Raw genomic sequence first — 20447 nt, 5'->3', positions numbered from 1 at the left:
GAGTGCATATTTCCAACAACTTTGAACAGAGGCTGAAAATGACTTTGATGAAGCTGAAGTCTAGGTTTGTTTGAGAACATCTGGAGAATGTGATTAGAAAAATATTCATAATAAAACATTGATCATTGTGGTTCTTTTGGCAATATGTACGTTTTATGTTATGTTTTCTCTCTGGCTTTTCATCCCATCCAAGCACTAGATTTTTGCTTATGTGATCCTTTGTTTAAAATCTTTTTCCAGGCATGCCTGGAACTTATGTTTTTCTAGTGATGTCCAAATTTGTGACTGAAGAATGTCATGTCAGTTACATTTTTCATCCTTTTCAACAGTTACATCTCATAATATGGACAGAATCGCACCAAAATTTTGCTTTGTTTTGTCTAGTAAATCCCACACTACAGTAAACAAAGTCCTGAAGAAACAGAAATTCTAGACTCAGACAATGTGAATGTATCAAGATAACTCAAATAGTTTTTTATTAGTTTTAGGCTTCAGTTTTTATTGAGATGAGAATAGCAATACAATATGCAGTGGACTAAAGCACACAATGTAATGTATTGGAAGCAAGTCTACCTCAAGAATAAACAGAAGGGATACAAATGTACATCACAAAAGAGAGGAAGCTATGTGTGCAGAATGTCCTGTTTTATATGAACAAACCAACTGGAGGTTTTAAAAGAGCAAATTAATAGGAGACACAAACAGAACAATTGGCTCATGAAACAGCCCTCTGTAATGATGATATGATACCAGAGTGAGGAAGTGCAGGTCTCAGGCTGGTGTAGAAGACACCAGAATCTTGACATGAAGCTCCATTGTTGCCAGACCACAGAACAGTATTAGAATCAGTTCTCTGAAGAGGACCAGGATATTGGACATTATCAAGACAAGACAAGGCAAAGGAAAGTATGTTATAGTGGGATGGGACCACAATCATTTTATGTCAATATCTTTACTGTAAGCCCTTGTTTCTCTGCTAAAATCTGATCCGAAAGTTTGTTGCCAGGGTCTCAGCTTAGGAAAGGTCTTTTCCTCAAATGCCCATATGCATTAGGCCCTAATCTGTGTTATCCAAACCAATAGTAAACACTGTTTTAAAGGGTTCACAGTTACTGTGGGCCAGACTTTTAAACGTGTTTAGGTGACCAAAGACACAGATTTTCAAAAGTATCCAGGCACAACTCCCCATTGAAATTGATTGGGGTTAAGCTCCTAGGTGGGGGTTTTTTAATTAATTTTATTTTTCAGAAATGTTAATATATCCATATAGATATATTCAAATACAATGACAAAGAAAACACAGCAGGAGTATGGGTTTAACAATAACACAGTATGAAATATTCAGAGATAAATATTGATGAGCATTAGAAGATAAATAATTCCCTAACAACCACCCCACCTCCCCCCAAAAAGAAGCATCGGAAGCCCAATCAACCTGGAGTCAGTTTGTAATGCTTTCAAGAAAGCCCAGGCGTCTTCAATGTTGGATCTTGTGGCTCCACAGATAGATGTCAGTTTTTCCATGAGGGTGGTGTTGGTTATCTTTGTTAGTCAATCAAAGAATGTGCAGGGAATAGCAGATTTTCATTTTTATAAAATGACTCTTCTGGGCACTGTAAACACTGCAGTCATCTATTTCCTGGCGTTACTCGATCTGGGTAATCTAGAATGTCAAAAACACAGAGGCTTGATATAGGGAATACCCCTATCCTGGTCACCACACACTTCATACCAAAATGTTGGTATACTTTGACATTCAAAGACTATATGAGACAGGTTTCCATTGGAGCTGTCACATCTCCAACATTTCCTATGTGGGGCAGGTCCAGCTTTATACACTCACTAAGGAGTCCAATCATAACTATTTAGAATTTTGTTCTGAAAGAAATGTAAAAACCGAGAACTGGATGTTCTGCATACATTGCGCCAGATAGTACGCCACCTGTCAGAGCAAATGGAGATGTTTGGCTCCTTCTTCCATTTTTCTTCTATGGTATAGTCAGTAGGCTAAATCAAGAAATTCAGCTGTTTCTATGTGTTACCCATAAAATGTTTTCAGCTAACATACTTTTAAGGTGCACTTCAAGTAGAGTGTTATTTGTGGCCTGCCAACAATTCCCCAGCTCCTTTATGATTTTGATTTGAAGCTTATTGTAGAAAGGATCTTGCTTTATTGGCAGCTGGTATTCAACGTGAAGTAGATTAAAGTTGTCCCTTCAATAATATTTTTTATGGTTAATATGCCCTTGGTTAGTGTGGTGGATTCAAGTTCCACACTATTAGCAAATTTAAATCAGGGATCATTTCAGATTGACATGGAAGGAGAGTTGGTGAGATTAGAAATGGTAATGGATTTGATTTTCCAAAGAACATTCCAGGAAGAGGTAAATATTGTGGTTTTCCTTAAAAGTACAAGCAACAATTTAAAAATGAAAGAGCCAAAGAGATTAACTAATTTTTCTTCAGTCTCAAGACACAATGGGGCTTGGGAAGCGTTGGTGGGACAGAAATGTTTTATCAAAAATCTTAATTGAAAACAAATACAAATCAGGTATTCCAACCCCCACATTTGGCCATGATTTCTTAAGTATCTTCTGGGATATCTGTGGTGTCTTCATATTCCATAAGAATTGTTGTAAAGTTGAAGCAGGAAATTTAATTGGAATTAAGCTAAATATATACATTAATCTTGGTCCTACATTCATTGTAATAGCCTCTACCTTTCCCAGTAAAGATATTGGTAGTGAATGCCATTTCTCCATGTCTTTTGTCACTTCTCTAAGTATGACATCCATGTTTGCAGATACTACCTTTGATAAATCAGAGCATATCCTGATGCCTAAGTAGGTTATCTCTTTTGCTTGAATGAAAAGAGAATGCTTGTATTTTAGATGGATTTGGCCTATGAGAAATATCCATCACTTGAGACTTATTCTAGTTTATTCAAAATCCTGATATCTCTCCAGAATAGTTTACTGCAGATAGTAGTGGTGGAATCAAAGAAGAGGGATGTGACGGGTTGGGTCACAGAAACCTCTTTGGGAATGCCACCCGATGTGCTGAGACTACCACTAAGTCTGTTTTCCCTGGCAGTTTGGGACTTTAGTGCCCCGCCTGGTTGTGCCAAACACACTAGCCTGCTACAAACACAAACCCAGGTCTGAACCACATCCCCCAAAAGCTGCAGGCTTAACTGAAAACAGCTTGAGAAGTGCTCCTGTCTCCAACACCCAGATACCCAGTTCCCAATGGGATCCCAACCCCAAATAAATCCGTTTTACTCTGTATAAAGCTTATACAGGGTAAACTCATAAATTGTTCGCCCTCTATAACACTGATAGAGAGAGATGCACAGCTGTTTGCTCCCCCAGGAATTAATTACTTGCTCGGAGTTAATTAATAAGTAAAAAGTGATTTTATTAAATACAAAAAGTAGGATTTAAGTGGTTCCAAGTAATAACAGACAGAACAAAGTAAATTACCAAACAAAAAATAATAAAACACGCAAGTCTAAGCCTAATACAGTAGAAGACTAAATGCAGGTAAATCTCACCCACAGAGATGTTCCAATAAGCTTCTTTTACAGACTGGACTTCCTCCTAGTCTGGGCCCAATCCTTTCCCCTGGTACAGTTCTTGTTCCAGCTCAGGTGGTAGCTAGTTGATTTCTCATGACTGCAACCCCCTTTGTTCTGTTCCAATCCCTTATATAGCTTTGGCACAAGGTGGGAATCTTTTGTCTCTTTGGGTCGCCACCCCTCCTCCTAAATGGAAAAGCACCAGGTTTAAGATGGATTCCAGTACCAGATGACATGGTCACAAGTCCTGTGAGTTCCCAAGCCTTCATTCTTCCCAGCCTGACTCAAAGGAAGGCTTGCAAGTAAACAGAGCCATCTACAGTCAATTGTTCTAGTTGATGGGAGCCATCAAGATTCCAAACCACCATTCATGGCCCACACTTTGCATAATTACAATAGGACCTCAGCGTTATATTTCATATTTCTAGTTTCAGATACAAGAATGATACATTTATACAAATAGGATGACCACACTCAGTAGATTATAAGCTGTGTAATGATACCTTACAAGAGACCTTTTGCATGAAGCATATTCCAGTTACATTATATTCACACTCATTAGCATATTTTCATAAAATCATATGGAGTGCAACATCACAAGGGATTTTTGAGAGTGAGCAGAGAAATAATGTATGGAGATGTACCTATCTCATAGAACTGGAAGGGACCTTGAAAGGTCATTGAGTCCAGTCCCCTGCCTTCACTAGCAGGACCAAGTACTGTCCCTGACAGGTTTTTTTTTTTTTTTTTTTTTTGCCCCAGATCCCTAAATGGCCCCCTCAAGGATTGAGCTAACAACCCTGGGTTTAGCAGGCGGCCAATGCTCAAACCACTTAGCTATCCCTCCCCCCAATAGCATATAGACTAATCTTTTTATCCCAGATGGTAATTCCTTCAATGGAGGGTGTCTGTCTGATATATGCTGCTAGCGGTTCCATGGCTCTATCAAATAGTAGAGGCAAAAGAGGGCATCCCTGATAAATTCCTTGATTTAACTGAAAAGAGGAGGAGATAACATCATTTGTCAAAACAGAGACAAGAGGTGATTTGTATATAACATCAATCCAGCTCAGAAACTTAGGTTCAAATCCTAATTTTCTCAGGATCACTTGTAGGTATGCCCATTCCACTCAATCAAATGTTTTTTTCAGCATCTAACGATAGGATAGCAATTGGAGCATCAGTTGTTTGTGCTTGGTGGATTAAGTGGAATATCTTCTAAGTATTGTCCATTGCTAATCTTCTGTGAATAAAACCCACCTGATCTGCATGAATGATTGATGGACCAATGTTGTTTAAGCGTGAAGCAAGAATCTTTGTCAGAATGTTATAATCTGTGTTCAACAGTGATGGAGTGGTAATCACCACAATGAAGACTGTCCTTGTCTGCTTCTAGAATTAGGGTTATTATCGCCAGTGTCATGTCCCATGACATTATTTCTTTTGTAAACATTTCATTGTAGACTTCTGACAGTATCAATACTAATTGATTGATAAATGTTTTATAAAATTCTACTGGAAGGCCATCACACCCAGGTGCTTTGCCCAAGCCAATTGCCTGCTTAACTTCTAGTAGAGAAATATATTCCTCCATAAAATCAGCTTGAGGTAGCGACAATATGTTTTGGGGAAGTCCCTCCATGAATTGGTCTAATAGATTGGAATTGAAATCACCATGAGATGTGTAAAGGGATTTATAAAAGTCTTTAAATTGTCAGTTAATTTTATCAAGTTCTAGTACAGAAAGACTGTTGTCCTGCAGCAAATAGGATATAGTACTATTGGATGAAGCCATTAGATTTTTTTTTTTTTTTTTTGCTAGTAGTGTGCCTGCTTTATGCCCCCATTCATAACATCTCTGATTAACTTTATTAAGCATGAATTCAATCCGAGTGGACATACATTGATGGTATGTGTATTTTGAAGTAATGAGGGCTTGCAGCAGCTCATTATTCTGAGGGTCTTCTTTATGTTTTTTTTTTTTTTTTTTTTTTCAAATTTAGCAACCTCCTCTGCCAAAGAATTAAGTAATTCCTTTTTTTCTTTCCTTTCATATGTGAATTTTATGCATTCTCCCCTTATGGAAGCCATCAGTGCTTCCCATAACGTCATAATAGAGGAGACAGTATTTGTATTTTCCTTCAAAAAGTTGGTAATGGATGTTTCTAGAATCTGAAGAAATGTAGGGTCTCTAAATAAATGTGTTTAACTTCCAGCTTGAGGATCTTATAGGACTATGACCAGTACCTACATGAAGAGAAATTAGAGCATGGGCAGAGATTATGATATTACCAACTTCCGCCTCCAGATATGCAGGAACTAGCACCTTAGATATCATTAAAAAAAAAAAAAGAATCTGGACTAGGAGGTGTCAACCCTGGAGAAATATTTGTAGTCACATTTCATAAGGTACTTCACTCTCCAAATATCCACTAGTCCAATATCCTTCAATAGGGATAATAGATGGCTTGCAAAGGCCTGAGATTTTCACCTGGAACACTGAGATTTGTCTAAAATATCATTCATGACCCTGTTCCAATCTCCTTCTAGTACCACTGAGACAACAGCTCTGTTGGAAATAATGTCAGTTATTTGTACAATAAAGGGTGCGTTCCCACCACCAGAATTATATACACTCCCCTAAATTAATCTCTTAGTATTAAAAACGCCTTCCATTATTATGTATCTGCCCTCTGGGTTTGACCACAACTGAATAAATTGAAAAGTTAGACTCTTGTGGATTAGCATCGCTACTCCCCTGCTCCTGGAGTTTAGAGAGGAGTGATATGCATGTCTCTCACATCGTTTTTTTAATTGTGTCTTCATTTTCATTCTTTAAATGGGTCTCTTGAAGAAAAGCTATCTGACATCCTTTGGATTTTAAGTGCCTCAAAGTTTTGATTCTCTTGGAGGGTTCATTAAACCCCGGTACATTCCAGGAACAAAACTTAATAGAGTTAATGAAAAATCAGTGATTGTTAAGCTGCTAATTGATGCTCAGTAGATTGACAGTGTCCAAGGTCCTCTTCATGCAATCAATTTATCAATCAATCAAAATATAAACCCCCATAAACCTCCTCCCTTGCCTTTAATATCCCAGACTTCCAATAAAGGTGTGTTCAGATCCCAGATGGTATATGCCAACATCCACCCTCCCTTCCCCCAGGCACACTATGAATTAATTAGGAATCTGTCAGACATATACTTATATTTGCCAAAATATCTACATGTGCCAAGATATATAAGTGAATGAAACCTATTCATTAATAGGTATGAATACATAAGTAATAGTAGATAGTATATAAATGCTAATATGCATATGGTATATCAATATTTATACCAATTGACTAATGAAAAAGGTAAATATGAAATGATATAAATAATAATATGTGTGCAAGTAAATACATATGAATGTATTGTTACCATACCCTTATTATAAATATATAAACTTTAAGTATGGGTAGAAACATAAAAATAAACATGCAAAGGCACATATAAAATGATACAGGTAGTCACAAATAACATGCAAGTAAACAGTTGTGAATATACTAGCATACATTTCACTTCCTCCCTGTGCCTATTTGTGGGCCCTGGCTAATGACTTAATTAGCCTTTCTGCCCTGCCCCACTGTGATGCTCTGTACCTCGGGGGAACACCCTACATCCCCATATTCATCTTTATAAAATGACTGTGTAGTATCCAATGCAAAGTTTGTCATGTTGGGTGTCTTCGGAAGGCTCATAATGCACTGAGCATGGTTGTTAGAGTGATGTTATAGTAATTGTTACAGTAATGTTATAGTGATGTTATAGGTTATAATTTCATGTATATAGTTATGAGGCTGAAAATGTATCCTCATGGCTTAAAGCAAGCCCAGGCAAAAACTCTCCAAGAACAGAGAGGCAGTTCATGCCTCGTCAGGGCATGGATTGGACAAACCCAGCCCAGCCTCACAGGAACAATGGACACTGGCTTAGGCAGCAACAAAAGAATCTCTTAGACTCTCGAGGGAATCACCCCCTTCCTTTGGTCAGTTTGCAGTTTAATGCTCACCTGACTCTGAAGGGGTGGGAGTGGGCAAAGCCAAGAGGAAAGAAAGGACATGATAAAAGGGAGAGACATTTTGCCATGCTCTCTCTCTTCCACCTACATCTACAGACACCACCACCACCAAGCGACTGAAGCTCTGATCAAAGGGGAGAGCCTGACTGAAAAGTAACCAGCCAGCCTGTGGTGAGAAACATCTAAGTTTGTAAGGACATTGAAAGTGTTAAGATCAGCATAGAATGTGTTTTGCTTTTATTTCATTTGAACAAATCTGACTTGTTATGCTTTGATTTATCATCACTTAAAATCTACCTTTATAGTTAATAAATTTGTTTATTCTACCTGAAGCAGTGCCTTTGGTTTGAAGTGTGTCAGAGGCTCCCCTTGGGATAACAAGCCTGGTACATATCAATTTCTTTGTTAAATTGACAAACTCATATAAACTTGCAGCGTCCAATGGGCATAACTGGACACTGCAAGACGGACGTTCCTAGGGTTGTGTCTGGGACCAGAGATATTGGCTAGTGTCATTCGCTTGCAAGTAGCTGGGAGCAGTTTACATGCCAGAGGCTGTGCGTGAACAGCCCGGGAGTGGGGGTTCTCACAGCAGAGCAGGGTAAGGCTGGCTCCCAGAGTCAAGGATTGGAGAGGCCTAGCAGATCACCGGTCCAGATAACACCAGAGGGGAATGTCACACCCACCCACAAATTAGGCACAGCTCTACTTAGTCAGCTCCAATCTTCTTTGCCCGATTGGAGCTGCTGTGAACAGAGTGCTGACTCAGGCTTCCATACCTAGCCATCTCTCACAGACATATAGAGCTTACTTATAATAGGAGCTTCTACCAGCTTTTGGGGGAGGGATAGCTCAGTGGTTTGAGTATTGGCCTGCTAAACCCAGGGTTGTAAGCTCAGTCCTTGAGGGGGCCCCTTAGGGATCTGGGGCAAAATCAGTACTTGGTCCTGCTAGTGAAGGCAGGGGGCTGGACTGAATGACCTTTCAAGGTCCCTTCCAGCTCTAGGAGATAGGAACCTGAGACTGTAACTCATTTGTGTGTATATGTTTATCTGCTTTAACCTTGTAAATAACTCTCATTTTATTTTCTTAGTTAATAAATCTTTAATTCATTTATTATAGGATTAGCTACTAGCATTGTCTTTGGTGTAAGTGCTAAGGTGCAACTGACCTGGGGCAAGTGACTGGTCCTTTGGGACTAGGAGTAACCTGAATATTGTTGTGATTTTTTAGTGTAAGGGACCATCTATCACAAAGGCAGGCTTATCTGGGAGGCAAGGTAGACCGGAGCACCCAAGGGGACTGTTTGTGACTCCGTGTTAAGGCTGTTGTAGTGCCTGAGGAGGTCACACCTGATACTTGGTTGGTGAAATCTATGCATAGAACTCACAACCTATTTGGGGTGTGTGCCCTGCTTCTTAGTAATCTGCTTTGAGATTGGTACTCATGCTCCTAAACCACTCCAGATAGCTTGACGGGCATAGTTATAGATCATAACTCAGCACTGCTAAAAATTTAAACTTGATACTGAGACTTTTTAAAGGCTAAAGAATAGACACAATGAGTGAATCACCATCATATGATGGTCTTGACAGAAAAGACCTTGAATAGTTATGCAAGGAGAGGGGAAATCCCATAAAAAGGAAACTTTAGTTCAGAAGCTGAAAGCTTTACTTATAAGTGCTGACCAGACGGAGCCTGAGAACCTTTCTACCCCAGATGCAGTAAAGGAAAACACCACAGGAGAACTGGCCCGATTACTTCCTGAGAGCCCAGAAGAACACGAGCACCAGAGACTCATGGCAGAACTATGGATCAGGGAGACCAAAGCAGTTGAGGCAGCTGAAGAGAGAGAGCCCACCAGAGGCTGATGGAAGCTCAAGCAATACAGCTCAAAATACTTGAGCAGCTAAAGGAATTTCTCCATCCAGTGAGTATGCCACCTCACAACACCAGGAAGTGAGAGAAAGTCTGCCCAATTTATAAAAAAACTGACTGTATAACAGAGAACCTGTCCACCTCCGAGAGACTTTGTGGGATGCACAAGATTACAGTGGATAAACAGATGCCTATCCTCTTAATCAGATTACCTGGGAAAGCCAGACAAGTTTTTAATAATATGGAGGAGGCGATGCTAACATCAACACAAAATTTAAAGAAAATGTATTGAAAAGATTTAAGATTACCCCAGATACCAATCCACTGAAGTATAGACACCTCAGAATGTTTGACAATATCATCCATGTTGAATATGTGCATAAAATGTGTAGTTTATGAGAAAATGGATAATGGAGGCAGTGGCTGAAGGTGATTATGAAAAATGGTTTGATTTGATGGCACAGGAGCAATTGTTATGGGTAGTTACAGGTGAGGTGCAGCCATCTGTAACAAAAACAACAACCAAAAACCAAAAACCAAAATCTTCCACAGTTTTAGAGGCTGCAGAAATTGCTGATGAACATGTTGAATCAAGGGTCCACAGGAGTCCAAATCCCAGTGAAGGGAAATCCCCATGTCACCCAGGGCAAGAGGAAGGAAGGGACTGAAAATAAACCTAACCCCAACTTTGATTTAAAAAAAAAAAAAAACCAAGGGAAGCCCAGGTTTTAAAGTCCCATATCAAAAGGGAAGGCAAGTAATCTGCCATCACTGTGGGGCTCCGGGCCATATAAAGCAAAATTGCCCATAATTTAAGGCAACCCCAAGACCCCACCACCACCACCTGACACAGTGAGTGCCACTACCACTGACCCAGAGGCAGCAGTAGAGAAGGTGAGAAACTCAGTCTATATTAGGACTGAATCTTGGGAAGGTAGTGAAGGATTTATTAAGAATGCTAAGGTAAATGGCATAGATTGTAATGGCTGGAGAAACACAGCATCCCAAGTCACACTGTTTAAGAAAAGTTTGGTAAGGGGGGAAGACAGACTTCTTGGTAAAAGTTTACATATTTTAGCTTTCGCTGAATTCTCTGGAACTGTATCTCTGGCTAAGGTCCCACCTCAAGTTCAAGGATTTTAAGGGAGAGGTTGTGGACTTTAGGAATCTGTTTCCTGCTGATATTTTAATAGGTAAAAATATTTTAGTCATGTGTAAATCAGTTAATGTTGTAAGTTGCGGCCAGAAAGAATATGGCTGTATGTCACCTGCTTTGTCTGTGGACAGCAGGGATGCTTGCAAAGGGGAGGGAAATGCCCTCTGTCTTTTGTCAGCTGAAGGTAGCAGCTTGTCTTCAGAGGAGGATTCCATTGCTTTCCCGAGTCTGCTCTGAACTTAAGGGAGACTCAAAAGGAGTTTTCTGAGGCTCAGCATGCTGATCCGTCCCTGGACAAAGAGAAGAATATGGCTCAAAATAACACCCTGGCTGGGGAAGGATAGATTTTTTTCTAGAAGGGGGTTTGTACACAGGCGCCAGCTTCTACTTTTCCCTGAGGGTGCTCAAACCCCGCTCAGCCCCAGGCCCTGCCCCACCTCCACCTCTTCCCCCAAGTCCCCACCCCTGCCATGCCTCGTCCCACCTCCACTCCATGCCTTCCCCCAAGGCCCCACTGCCACCCCACCTCTTCCTGCCCCTGCCCCGCCTCTTCCCAGCCTCTTTCCACCTCCTCCCCCAAGCACGCCCTGTCCTCACTCCTCCCCCTTCCTCCCAGCGCCTCCTGCACACCGGTGAACAGCCGTTCCACGGCATGCAGGAGGTGCTGGGAGGGGGAGGAGTTGATCAGTGGGGAGTCGCAGGTGGGCAGGAGTGGGGGGGTAGAGAGGGGAGCTTGGCTGCTGGTAGGTGGCATCCTGATGAGGTTTGCAAGCAGGTGCTTGTGCCTGATAAACACAGAACAGAGTTGCTGCAGTTAGCTCGTGATTGTCTGTGGTGGGACACTTAGGAGTGGAGAGCACCCACCTGTGACTCCATGTTGAGGCTGTTGCAGTGCCTGAGGAGTTCCCTCTGGATACTTGGTTGGTGCAATCTAATTATAGAACTCACAACCAATCTGAAGTGTGCATTCTGCTTCCTAGCAATCTGCCCTCAGGTTGGTACTCACGCTCCTGAGCCACTCCAGACAGTCTGACAATATGTACATGGGTTGCCTGGTTTTCCCACAGTTCCTTTTCTTCAGGGCTTATATTTTCATTTTCTTTTCCTTTATGAGAGGATCATGCTGTTACCCTTAATGAGATCTGGTCTCAATTCCTGTCGTGCTTGCCAAGCAGATGATGGGGTATTGAATTATTTCACAGTCAGTCAGCTTCATTATGAAGTTTACAGGATCCTCTGACACCTCATTTGATGCCATTAAATACTGCTCAGTTTTTGCTTAAATGTACAGAGAAGTCTAGATACAAGAAAATTTAAAATCCTTATACTTAAGAATTCATATTCTCTTAGCAGCAGACCTCAGCTAAAACCTGAGCCATTTAAAGATGATGGGTCCGGGGTTGAATTATTCACTTTCCTTCTGGTCCTTGCCACTCAGTATGCCCTTTCAAAATCCAGGGGAAGCAAACCGGAATCCAATCCCAGTACCTCAGAGAATGTATTTCTGGAGAAAGCTAATCGTGTTTTTTCCTTTCAGCCCTTCCAGGACCCCCAATAACTGCAAATTATTCCTGCATGATCTGTTTTTAAGATCTTCTTGTTTCTCCCCAAGACTGGTTAGTCTTTGCCTTAAAGAAGCATTCTCCATTTTAACCTTCTTCAGTTCTATGGCAGTTTTTTGTATTTTGTTATCTAAATAGGTCAAATGAGCTTTGACTTCTCCAACATCTGTTAAGAGCTTATGTATATCTTGAGATGAAAGATCAAATCAGGTAGTTATAAAGTCCTTCATAGCTGCAAAGTTCTGAGTGAGAGACTGCTGGGTTTCCTCAACCTTACCCTTACCTTTCTTTGGAGATTCAGGGTTGGGTCATTTGGTGTTTCTATTTTTCCCAGCAGGATCCATAACAACATTATAAAAAGTGTCCCCCTCATCTGATTAGTACATTTGACAGAAATGTATGATTTAGATACCTGGGAGCCCTTAACTGATGAGGATTCATGCATGGGGGTTGAGGAGACCAAGAGTCAGGCCGCATCTTCTCTACCGGTCACATGACGTCCCCACCAGTTGCATTTGAAAACCACACAGGCACCACCAATCTGCATCTTTAAGTGCCTAACTAGCTTTAAAAATCTGTCCTTCAGTGGCTACCCAAGGGGAAATGGTTTCTGAATTCAAGTTTAATACTATTTGCCCCCTGAATTCAAGTTTAATACTGTTTCCCCCTGTGACAAACTGGGGGTTCTGTTTGTACTACTTCTGAACTGTGGATGATTTTATGAAATTCTTTCATGAAATCACTGTGTCATGGAAAGCCTACATGAACATGAATTCCCCATGAGTAGGGTGACCATATTTTCCCAAAGGGAAAATGGGACACCACACAGGACTGGCCTGAGGCCCCCCGTTCTTCCCGGATGCATAGGACCAGCCCGAGACCCTCCCCTGCCACCCGCCTGCGCGGGGCTGGCCTGAGGCCCCCTTCAGCCCCCTGTATGTGGGGCCAGCCCAAGACCTCCTGCTACCCGTCCACGCGGGGCTGGCCCAGCCCAACCCTCTCTCCAGAGCCCTCCCTCCTGTGCAGGGCTGGCATTGTCACTTGCCTCCCCTCCCCCCACACGTTCCTCCACGTACCGCTAAGGGTAGCACCACACTTTTTGGGCAAAACTGGGCATTTGTCCCATTTTTTTTTGCCAACTGATGATCAGAAGAAAGTGTCAAAATGTGACCCCATCCCAGTGCTGTGCACCCTCAAGGCTCAAAAAGCAGAAGGCAAATAAAAAGAACACCAGATCTATTATTTTTTACATACGCTCATGATTTTGGGTGAGCCTGACTCATGAGTTTTGAACATTTGGTGTTGGCAATACTGAGGGAGAGACACTGTGTTTGAATGTTTGTTATGCCCTGTACTTGCCTGGGCTTTACATGATTAAATATAAAGACCATAAAGATGTTAGACTGTACAAAGGGGGAGGGAGGATGGGGTTGTATGGACTGCTTCACAACCACTGCGTGCCTTGGAGGCAGTTAAAATGTAAACCAGAATCTTCACATCTTTGGGGTGGAGTTCTGAGAGAGGGGTATGGTCTATTACTGGGGATTCTGAAGGCCAAGGGTCCACGCTGCTCCCCGAGGGGCTAGGCAGCTGGACAGTGGGTTCCAATACTTGGCAACGGATGCCAGATAGAAGGTCTGTGCTCTGAACATGTACCTTGGGACTCCAATACTGGAGCAGTGGCTGGACGCCAATCAGGCTCTAGAAGGTTGAGAGACCCTAGGGATCCAGAGCACAGAGGCTTGCATTCCCCTCACAGCAGTCCTACTGGTGGGCAAGAAGGGGTGTCCACTAGAATCTGTGACAGCCCTATCCATAGTGGCTGGCCAAACTGCATTTAGCCTGCATTATCTTGAACTGGTTTTTAACTGTTTAAAAATTATTCTGATAAAACAGGACTTGGCGTGTGAAGACAGGCCCTAAACCTACTCAGAGTTAACTACTGGACGTGTGGGTTAGCTTTTCTTAGAATGCCCCATAAGCAGCTCTATCCTATACCCCACAAGTAGTTGAGACTGGAATTCTACCTTGCTGGGTTGTACGGCAACTCATACTGCATAACATGCAAATTGTCTCTTAGACCCAATAGCACCAGCAAGATGAGTCAAGAACACAGTTACCGCTTTACCCCTCAGTTCCCCTGCGTCACTGGCTTTATGTCAGGCAGACCTTAATGTTATTTCAACACACTTCTGTTGTTTAACACAAAAAGAAAATGCTTTTCCACAAGAAATGCCTAATAATATCGGAAGTGCACACGAAAGATTAGCTTCTGCACTCTTAGGCCTTGTCTACACTACAGAGTTTTGTCGACAAAAGGCAGCTTTTGTCGATAAAACAGTGAATGCGTCCACACTGCGATGCAACGTTTGGTGGCAAAAATTCCCTGTTTTGGCAACAAAATAAAACCACCCCAAAGAGAGACGTAAGGCTTTTTGCGCAAAATTTTTGTCAACAAAGTGCCAGTATAGACCCCATGCTTGATTTTATCATTTTAATTGGCCTCCAGGAGGTGTCCCACAATGCCCATCCTGACCGCTCTGGTCAGCAGTTTGAACTCCACTGCCCTGCAGCCAGGTAAATAACCATCCACTCCTTCCCCTTGGAAGACCTGGGAATTTTTTGAAATTCCATTTCCTGTTGGCTCAGCATGGAGAGGCCTCATTGCATCTTCCCGGGTGACCATGGTGGCTTATCGCAGCAAACGCTCACCCGCTTGGACCACTGCGGAGCTGCTGGATCTGCTCAGTATATGGGGAAAGGAGGTTGTGCAGTCCCAGCTGCACTTGAGCTGTAGGAATTTTGATACCTATGGGCAGATTTCTCAAGGCTTACTACCAGTCTCATGGCTCCTGGGTCTTCAGATACACAGGCAGGCAGTGCGGTGTTCAGGGATCACTCTGAGCCCACAGAGCATGAAAGAGAGTCTTTCTAATCAGTGACCAGTTTCAACTGCCTCTGCATAGCAGAGCACAGACTTCTGCAGCACCCTCACCCCCACAGACATCCCATCTCTGAAGCTAAACTGCTTCAAGGTACAAGTTCCTAATACCACAGGCTGCTCGCCCATCTTCTATCTTTGGAAAGCTACCAGGAAAGGCCACTGAATTCCTTTCCCTCACATATCACTTGGATAGCCAGAAAGTGGCCCCAGCGGAAAAGGGGATCCTTCTCTTAGTGAACCGGCTCTCTCTTAGCTGAGTACCCCAGGAGGTTTACTGCAGTAGCTGGGAAACTTTGAGGGCTTGTCCTCAGTGGAGAGCTAGGTCGAGGTATAAAATTGAATGATGCCTCTAGCCCAGCTCCTGTGCTCACAGATGCTCGTTCCCTTGGAAGTTTGAATATATCAAAGTCAAACCATAAAGCAAACAGGAAGGGTCTGGTTCCAGGCCAACTTCTCATATGAGATCTCTAGTTTGCAAACCAAACACTGTGGCAAACCAAAGCTTGCAACCCTTTATTTATACTCCCTTGGCCCTTCCTCACTCACTGTTTTCTCACAGTCATCTCCTGTGCTTGTTTCCTCACCTTTCCCTGTACTACGGTGCCCTTCCCCAGGATGTGACTAACTGACCTACTTTCCTCTGATGAGTCATCCCTGTTTTTTTCATCCTACCTGCTCTCTGATCTCAGTGTGGCTTTTCAGGAGGGGCTGATCACCCTCTCTCTCCTGAGCTCTTCCAGTACAAAGCTTTTATCTCTAGCTCATACTTCCCCTGTTTGAAATCCTACCTACCTATTTTCTCCTTTTGAGTCTTGAGTGGAGGCTTTACAGCTCTGTCTCATCCTTTACGCTAGGCAGTAAAGTGTCCCTAAGCCTCTTTTTCTGCTACATAGATCTTCTTTAGGGGGGTCACATTTCCAAGCTTTTCTCCACAACCATGAAAGCTAGAAACGTTTCCTTGCACGCCTCGGTTGGACATCAGTGCACGTAGGTGACACAAAACTGGTGACACAAAACTCTACTCCTCACCGCCAATGCTGCTCCATTGGACCTATGATCCTGAGATGATCCTGGCCTCCTTCACTTGACTCCCCATACGTGAGGGTGAAAGGAGTGACTCTTGCACATGTTCTCTCTCATTTACCTGGAAATGTTTCGTTACCTCCTTTCAAGTAACTTCGCCACCTCATCATCTTAAATAAACGTAAACCAGACCTTCCTGTCTTTTACAGCGTAAAACTGACTCGGCAGTACTTTCTGAATGTAGTGTGTGAAGTACATTATATAAATACAGTGTTGTTGTGTTGCAGCATCTGCTTCTGACTCTTACACCAATATTTCAGGGCTCAGTCCCACATTCTAATAGCCTTGGTCAGCAAGTTGCTTCATACACATCGGTCAGTTTAACTTGACATGCAGAGATATGTGCTCCTCTACCTAAGACCTTGTCTACTCTACAGAGTTTTGTTGACAAAAGTGATGTCAACACTCAAAAATCACTATAATAAAAATTGGTATGTCATGTTCACACTAGTGCCCTCTGTCGGCAGAGCACGTCCACAGTTGGGGCACTATCATCGACAGTGGGTACCTATCCCACAGGCCAGCTCGACACCTTCTGTTGCTAGGTCTTGTGGGAAGGCGGAGCGGATCGCCGCGCATCTTGGGACTGGGCTCAATGTCCCATGAGGCATTGTTTTCTGTCCCAGCATTCCATGGGCTTCCAGCTTTCTTTCATGGCATTTTTCAACGGCCCTTTTTTGCTGTGCACTCCGGCATCTTTGTGAGAAGGGATGGATCCCTCACTGCTCTCCTATGCTCTGATAACTGTCATGAAGACATCACGGATGGCAGTGCAGTTAATCACAAAGTTCCTAACTGAAGAAGACTCCCAGTTGCCTGACATGCTGTGTGATATGGATAGGAGCAACTTTAAATTGCTTTTGGCATTTACAGAACAGCTGCAGACAGTGGACCATCACTTTTGAGCTTGGGAAACAAGCACTGAATGTTGGGATCATATCATCATGCAGGTGTGGGATGATGAGCAGTGGCTACAAACTTTCGGAGGTGGAAAGCCACCTTCCTGGAACTGTGCATGGAGCTCGCCCCAGCACTACGGCGTAAGGACACCAGAATGAGAGCTGCCCTATCGGTAGAGAAACACGTGGCAATTGCTGTGTGGAAGCTGGCAACTCCAGACTGCTACTGGTCGATCGTGAATCAGTTTGGAGTCGGGAAGTTGACCGTTGGGGCTGCATTAATTCAAGTGTGAAGGGCAATTAATCACATTCTACTACAAAGGACCGTGACTCTGGGAAATGTGCATGAAATAGTGGACATCTTTACAGAAATGGGTTTCCCTAAATGTGGAGAGGTGATAGATGGCACACATATTCCAATTTTGGCACCAGACCACCTTGTGACAGAGTACATCAATAGAAAGGGGTACTTCTCCATTGTGTTGCAGGCGCTTGTGGATCACCATGGGCATTTCACTGACATCAATGCAAAGTGGTCCAGGAAGGTGCATGACGCTCGCATGTTCAGGAACACCGGCCTGTATAGAAAGCTACAAGCAGGGACTTCATTTCCAGACCAGAGATTACACTGGGAGATGTTGAAATGCCCATAGTGATCATGGGAGACCCGACGTACCCCTTACAGCCATGGCTCATGAAACCTTACATGGGAAACCTGGACAGCAGTAAGGAGCAGTTCAACAGACTGAGTAGGTGCCAGATGACAGTGAAAGTTGCCCGAGGGGGTGGAGTGAAGGGGAAATTGAGAAGTCCCGGAAAGCGGAAAGAACTGTGCGGGTGGAGAAACCTGTGAAAATTAGAGTTGTGGGAGATGGGTTAGCTACTCAGGTAGGTGCAGGAAGGTATCTGGCTAGGAGAAGAAAGTTTGTGGATGTCCCTGATGTATTAGCTTCTTCTGCCAGGGCGTGCAAAATGTCATGAGCCTCAGACCCAGGCTCTGTTCACGTGAGCTCAAGGTTTGCTACAAATATTTTGTAAAGCTGTAGTTATAATATGCATGAGCCCACAGAGGACTCTCTAGGATTCCTGCAGGGACTTCTCACTTATGAACACTTAAGAGAAAACTTTGCTATCAGCACTGTGAATAAATGGCATAGTGTTTATTGGAGTTGTGCCTTCAAGCATTCATAAACTCACGTTCTTATAAATGATTTATGGCCTTTATAGTACAAGGCAAAGCCAGCCTTGCAATATTCCAGATGAGCAATGCCAACTCGCAACCCTGTTAACTCTGAAAGTGGCCTCAACTATCACTGAGTTGTTACTTTACAGTAACAGCATTTACATGTTTTGGAGCATCAAATTACTTAGCATCTCTGTTTCCATAGATGGCGCTCCAGATAGTGAACATTTACTTCTTGTTCAGGTCCACAGCTGGGTGTCCCATGCGAAGTAGGACATGAAGAGCCTGAGGCAAGCTTCCATAACCCCCAAACTACAGGTGGAGGAGCGTGAGTTGTGTTGTCCAGTGATCACGGTTCTTGGAAGAGCTCTGCTTTGTTCTGAGTCTGATTGCAACTGGCTGACAAGAACTTCACAGCATCCAGCACCACTTCCGTCTGGGACGCTCAACCCTTAAAGATACAATCCCCAGTACCACAGGAGTGACAGACTGGAGCAGACTGGGGGAGGGGTATTCAAGATTCTAGGAATTACAGGAAGAAGCTTTGAGAGGACAATGAATTTAGAAGTTGTCACTCTAAGCTGAAAGACCCGTGAACACCAAATTCATGTGTCATGGTGGCTTGCAGCAGGCTGTGAAGGTTGTGGTGCATGGTGAGAGAGCAAATGAGCAACAGAACATGGCCCATCCTAAGCCTCCACAAAAAATGCGTGGTCTCACACTTAACATGTATCTGAGGCCAGCCCTGCCTAATGCATTGGTTCTTGGCCTTTTTCAAACTGAATACACTAGAGGACCTTCCTTCCTGACACCGGCCTCTCCCTGTCCTGTCCAGTCCTGCCTCGTTGGGATCTTCCCCTATTTAGCAATATGGGATGAGCAGGGTAGTCATGACCCTTTGTGTGCTGTACACATACTCCCAGGTTGAGAATCTCTGTACTAATCCAATTCAGTTTGACTCTCACATGACACAAAACCCCAGACCCAAATTGCCCCCAAAATGTGAAGTTTGGATCCAGACCTAGACCAGGAAATCAGTGATTGGTCCTAGAGCAGGAGGAACTGAATCCCTGAATCTGAACACTGGGGAAGGTTGGCTATAGATCCACATTCAGTCCTGCAGTAAGTGGGCATGACTTCCCATGAAGTCCAGGGGAGATGTGATGCACATCCTTATTCCAAAGGCTTAGATTTGTCCTTCAGGTACAAAAAAAATTTGTTTCTAAGAGAATCTTGCTCTTGTTTATATGAAAGAAGCTTTGTCAACTGTGTGTTGCAACAGGTCATGTGACATGGGCCTGAAGCCGACCAATACATTCAAAAGTCTGAGTAACCTCTACAGATATAATTTTCTCTTGAGAAGGCAAGAGTATGTGTTAATTACACACACTTCATGATTGCTGGGTTTCTGTCTTTCCCCAAGGCAACTTTGGAGAAACTTTCTCATTTGTGACAGGTTTCAGAGTGGTAGCTGTGTTAGTCTGTATCAGCAAAAAGAATGAGGAGTACTTGTGGCACCTTAGAGACTAACAAATTAATTTGGGCATAAGCTTTCATGGGCTAAAACCCACTTCATCAGATGCATGCAATGAAAAATCCAGTAGGAAGATAGATATATACACAGAGAACATGAAAAAATGGGGGTTGCCATACCAACTCTAATGAGACTAATCAATTAAGACTAATCAATATCAGCCCACCTTAATTGATTAGTCTAGTTAGAGTTGGTATGGCAACCCCCATTTTTTCATGTTCTCTGTATATATATCTCTTCCTACTGGATTTTCCACTACATGCATCTGATGAAGTGGGTTTTAGCCCACGAAAGCTTATGCCCAAATTAATTTGTTAGTCTCTAAGGTGCCACAAGTACTACTCGTTCTTTTTTCTCATTTGTGTATTTTCTCTCTTCTACTGCCCTTCCCCCAGTTGAAAGGTCCCTGATTCAATGCCCAACCTTCTTCCCCTTTGTGCTCCAAAGTCTTGTGTTCTGCCAGCTTCTAGGAGGTCTGGGGGGGGGGGGGATAGAACTGTGAAACATAGGTGCCAACTCCTAGTTTTCCCTAGTTTTCCACCCCCGCTCTTCCCCGAGGCCCCACCCC

Source organism: Emys orbicularis, chromosome 3, assembly GCF_028017835.1.
Source record: "Emys orbicularis isolate rEmyOrb1 chromosome 3, rEmyOrb1.hap1, whole genome shotgun sequence".
Lineage (NCBI taxonomy): Eukaryota > Metazoa > Chordata > Testudines > Emydidae > Emys > Emys orbicularis.
This window is presented reverse-complemented; position numbering follows the sequence as displayed.